The following is a 5,760-nucleotide window of genomic DNA, read 5'->3' on the forward strand; positions in this document are numbered from 1 at the left end:
ATAGCTCCTGAATTTTCAGGAGGGGTCTGGGATGAGTGACCATCTCGGCACTGTGTCAGGGTATTTTCTACAGCAAAGTCACGAAGTAGGTAGCTACGGGTTGAACAATCAACCTGTAGGATTATAAGTAGAGTCATTTAGCTAACACTGATCTAGTAGGAAGTGAGGCACATAGCAAGGGTATACCAGCAAGCATCATTACCTTGGCTCATCTATCCCTTCTAAAATGAAAGAACAAAGGCATTCCTAGAAAGGGGTGGGCGGATGGGTCCTGATGCTCTGGTCCCCCACCTGTGCGTCTGATGCCCTAGCTAGGCTCACTGAGCCAGGTAGTGCTAATTACCATCTACTCTCAAGCCACCTTTATCTGTAGGGAGGCCCACAGGCCTGGTCATTGAGTGTCCATCTTGAGGCCTGACTCTCTTTAGATTCCCCTGCTGGCTGCAATTTTGATGCGCACTTCTCCCTGGAGTCCCCAACCCTCCCAACTTGCCTGCCCTTCCCATCTGACTTAGCTGTGTATAATACAGCAGGTGGGTCCGGGGGCAGTCCCGCCCCGGACCATGCGGGTGACCCACAGCCTCCGCATTCCAGTGAGAAGACAGGGTCTTGACCCAGTGGGTGAGGAAGGGTGGGGCAAGCTTGGGCTCAGACCTCAGAGGAGGGACTGGGCAGGAACAGCAAAGCCTCCGCACACCAATCCTGCCTCAGCTTCTGTTTAGAAGTTGATCGAGTTCTCGAAGGTAAACAGTGAGCCTGGAAAAGGGGAAGTGACGGGGAGGAGGAAGGAAGGAGGAAGGATGAGAGGAGAGATGGAAAAAGAGATGGAAAGAAAGGGAGGGAGGAGAGGTAGGGAAGGGAAAGATGGGACGGGAGCTCATCCGCTGCTCAGCCTGTGAGCGCTGCACTCCAGTTCCAGCCCTGCCATGCTGTCCTAAATCTTCATTTCTTCTGTTCCTCGAGTCTGCAGGGCCGAGGGGGCACACATGAACAACCCGCCCACCCCTTGTTGTTCCGTTCGGGCGTGGCATCGCCGGGGCCAAGGACAGCCCTGTGCCCACCCTGCCTCACCGTCCTCATCAGAACCAGGACTCGATTCCAACGCAGACAGGAGCCCCGGTGTCTCACACATTCGTGACCAAGGGCCCCGCTCACCTCCCTTGTCCCACATCCTGGTGTTGGCCGGACACTGACACTGAAATGACACGAGCAGGGGAGGAGGACCCCGAGCACCGTCCCTTCACCCTCCTGCCGCATGGGGAAGCACAGGGGAGCGGTGCGGTCGGCTGTATCAACATCGAGAAATGACCTAAAAATAACTGGTTAAATTCTGCAAGCGTTTCCACCATTCTGGTAGCTACGAGCTGCACGGGCATCCACAAGCTGGGAGTGTGGAAGTGTGGGGTCTTGTGTTTCCACACCAGCGCGCAAGTTCCTGTCTGTGCATCTACACTAACGTTCTACAATTTGCAATAAAGGGCAAAACTCATGCTAGCAATGCCAACATTTTAATTTGTCTCTTCTAAGAATGACATCAAACAGCAAATCAGGAACATCCTACACGGCAAGTGCAGAGCAAGAGAGGCCTCGGCACAGAGGGGAGCTCTGTGTCCTCAGGCGTTCGAGGGCTTCCTCTGGGTCCTCTGAACCAGGTGACCTGTGCCTCGTCCTCTTTTAAGCCCGCATGACTACACTGGCGCCTGAGTACTTGGAGAAAGACATGCTCGGGGACAGTGTGACCAGGGGCTGCCTAGCAGAGGGGTTTGCAGTGGGTGGGAGAGGTGGCCTGAGGACCCTGCCACACCTCATCCTTGCTTGGGAGCAGCCAGGAAGAGCTGTGCTTTAATACCACAGAGAGTCCCAAGCGCCCCTCTGGGGCTGGTGGCCAGTGGGGCTTGTGTTTGGAGTCACACCGGCCACGGCTGCAGCCACAGGCTACATGCAGAGTGAGGCCTGGAAGAAACAGGTGCAGAGTTTTGAATGAGCACGCTCCCTCCAAACTGGGGAGGAGAGGGCGATATCTGCAATGGGAAGCAAGGACAAGACATCCTTAAAAACCAGACTCGAGAGGCTGGGTTAGACGTAGAAAACCCGAGATGGGGAGCAGGTGAGAGGCGGCTGGGTGAGGCTGCAGGAGGAATGAATGCTGGAGGTGGAGGCAGCGGGGGGCTTGCTCTGTTTGGGAAGCATCTGCTCACAGAAGAAGGAAGGCAGTGGCCCCCAGCCCAGCTCCACCCCAAGCCTATCCATTCAGCACACAATCTCACCCCCACTTTGTTGTTTTGGGCTCCACAGGGGAGTGAAGACCCTGGTTCTCGTGAGAACACGCTTCCACGGTGCACCAGAGGGGTGACCCAAGGGGACATGCTGGAGACCATGGGGTCACGTGGCTGCAACAAAGTTCCCACAGGCGTCTCAAAGAAAGGCAGTCAGAGTCAGGCTGAGGGACGCACAGGGCGCTGCTGCTGCTGTGACTGGGGACAGCCCTGACCCTGTCCCCATCAGCCAGAGGTGGAGTCAGAAGGCATAACGGCAAGAGGCAGGTGCAAGCCCCTGGGCAGGGCTTGCAGGAAGGCTCAGGTACACCTGTGTTGGCCAGATGGGTGCTCCTGTATGCACGTTGAGGGTCTTCCAGGTGCCGCGCTAGGCTTTGTCCTGGGGTGCTGTTGGGAGGTTCTGTGACCCTTCAGGAGGTAGGTCCTGCTGGCAGGTCTTTAGGTCACTAGCAGCCTGCCCAGAAGTGGGCTGCAGGTCTCAGTGTCTTAGCGTTTCTCTGCCTCCTGCCGTGGCGTGGAGCACTTTGCCCAACAGATGCTCGGCTGCTGCGTCCTATGTGTGCCAGGGATGCAAAGCCCGAGGCCACCAGGCCTTGAACTGGAACTTCCGGAAGTGTGAGCCCAACAAAGCTTTTCTCCTGAGTTATTGCCATGGGTGTTTCTTCAGCGTGACATGAAGCTGACTAATGTACTGGGCAAGCAAAGAAGAGCGAGTCCTACACTCAGGGCAACTGCCAAAGAATAAAAATAAGCAGAGATCAGTAGAAGAAAGCTCAAATGTTTTAGAAAACTCAGATGTTATTTAAAATAATAAGTGAAGCAGAAGATTTTAATAAGACAACAAAATAGGTCTTAATATACAGTACAGCCAGGCATGGTGGCACATGCCTATAACCATAGCACTTGGGAAGCTGAGGCAGGAGAATCACTGCAAAGTCAAGGCCAGTGTGGGTTACATAGTGAACTCAAGACCAGCATGAACGACACAGTGAGACCCTGTCTCAAAAAAAAAAAAAATATATATATATATTACAGTAATTTCTGTAAATGTAAGTGGATTAAATTCCAATTAAAGGTAGAAGCTATAGACTTAAAAATTCCAACAATGGGTTACTTAAAAAGATACACTTAAAAAGAGATGTAGGAAGCTTAATATAAAACAGCAAAAGATGTACCAGGCAAATATGAATCACGGGAAACTAGGCTGACATCTTAATATATGACACTCAAATCTAAAGCCAAAAAAAAATCGTTTCATATCCCAAAACAATAGACAAAGGACACACATGCCTATTGATGAAAGGGGCCATAGAATGGCACTGTACGTCCAGCAAAACCACTTATATGTCTAAGAGATTGGCCGAGATCACATCCAGCTACATCTGCAGGACTGCGGGGAGAAGTACAATTCCCTAATTGTTGCTGGAGATTGTGTGTGTGTGTGTGTGTGTGTGTGTGTGTGTGTGTGTGTGTGTGTGGTGCATCACATCAGGGTCTCCTGCATGCAAGGGAAGCTCCACCACTGAGCTACATCCTCAGCCCAACTCAAGTTTTAATTAAAATAAAATTAATAGCTCAAGCTGACAGAAGTTAGCAAAAATCTCAAATCTTGATCAATACAATTAATAATCTTGAACTATTAAATATATATCAAACTCTGTACTCACCACACAGAAAAGATGCCGATTTGGTGCACAGATAGAAAGTTTATAGAAACGCTGCATGTTAGGACCCAAGGAGGCCTCAGGGCCCACAGAGGCCGCCCACGCAGACAGGGCTCTGGCCTTGTTTGTGCAGGTGTTTCTTTGCCCACCATTTAGGATACCCCTGAGCGTGTCATGCTGCCGAAGAGACCCCAAATGCTCTGTGCTGAAGGCAGGGCCTGCACCTCCTCCCCTGCAGGCTGCAGGAAGCCCCGGGCCAGGAGACTCTGACCTCCTGCCCACACCTGTGTTAAGAGTCTATTAAACACTCTCAGATTGCCCAGTTGGAGTGCCACCTGCTTCCTGCCAGGATCTTGACAGAGCTCACTTTATCTCTGAAAATAATGCCACTAGGTTAGACACGAAAGGTTATAGTAAGGTAAACAATACTGAGAAGTAAAAGACGTTACTAAATAACCCATGGGTTTCCAGGGAACCCGAGCTGGACAGTAAGAGCTGTGTAGAACCAGAGGATGCTGAAAACTTCCTCCACCACATCTGTGAGGCCTGGTGAAGGCCGTGCTCTAAAAGCGATTTTGTAGCTTAAAAGAGATGCCTCCAAAAACTGGGAGGGTTAAAAGGGAGGTAAGCACATAGCTAAAAGTAGAGCCAAAGATTAAACCCAAGGAACACAAAGGAAGGAATAGCAGATGAGGACAGAAATGCAGGAAGCAAAAGGAAGGATGAGAAAGTCAACAAAACTAAAAGGTGGACCTCTGAAAATATTTTAAGTATATTAAAATGCAGATAAAATATAGAATAAAAAGGAGTGCAGAACAGTAGACACAAGCATAAGCCAGGTGCAGTGGTGCATGCCTGTGAACTTAGCACTCAGGAGGCTGAGGCAGGAGGATTGCACTAGCTTGAGGCCAGCCTGGGCTACATAATGAGACCTCGTCTAAAAAATAAAGAAAAAAAAATGCATAAATATGCTAGTAATCAAAATTTAAGAGGCATGGATTCCTAGAGGTACATTAGGTATCAGATTACTTGCCAGAAAAATATCAGTTGCCTTAAGGTATAGAGAACTCGATCAGATTAACGTATTCGATGAAAACGGAAGTGATAAAGTCCCCACTAGGGTCCCAGACGATTTTATTGTTTGTACCGTGGGAAGGACAATTAATTTCTCCTCCGTGCAGGCGGCTCTGAGAAAAGGGACAAAGTGAGCGGGTTGGGGGCCGGGGGTCTCAGCTGCAGAAGTGGGTGGGGTGGGCTCGTGCCTGGACCCGGCCCAGACGCGTCCCTGGGGCGCGCGCTGCCTCCCTCCCCGCTGCTCCGCGACAGCACCTGCGACTGCGGGCGCCCAGGTGAGCGTGGCCTGGCTTCCCGCGGCGTGACGTCACGCGCCCACCGCCGCAGTGCGGGAGAGCCCCACGTGTGCCATCCGCCCCTGGGGACTTTTAAGCAGTGGGGCCGTGCAGCGTGGGCCCAGGATGTGTGTGATTTGGGGCCCCAGGGGGCTCAGGCAGGGTGTGGGGCAGTTGATCACCCCAAGAATGGGGCGGCGGGGGTCTCCGCCAAGGCGATGCGGAGAGACGCAGGGTTGTGTCATCCCGCCCGGCTGGGGTGCGCTGTGCCCAGAGACCGACGGGGCCTCACGGCCCACCTGTTCCACCCCGGGCTCAGCCCCCGGCCACGCCCGTGCATCCCTCCCGGGTGCAGGACCCCTGCCCAGCTTTGTTCCTGCCCGCGAGCCCGTCTTGGTGCCCGCGCGGCAGGTGGGCGCTGCGAGGATGCGGGCCGGGGATCGCGCGCGCAGGCCCGGGTGGGGCCGAGTC

The sequence above is a fragment of the Chinchilla lanigera genome, unplaced genomic scaffold (assembly GCF_000276665.1).
Source record: "Chinchilla lanigera isolate Chin_1 unplaced genomic scaffold, ChiLan1.0 scaffold00141, whole genome shotgun sequence".
Classification (NCBI taxonomy): domain Eukaryota; kingdom Metazoa; phylum Chordata; class Mammalia; order Rodentia; family Chinchillidae; genus Chinchilla; species Chinchilla lanigera.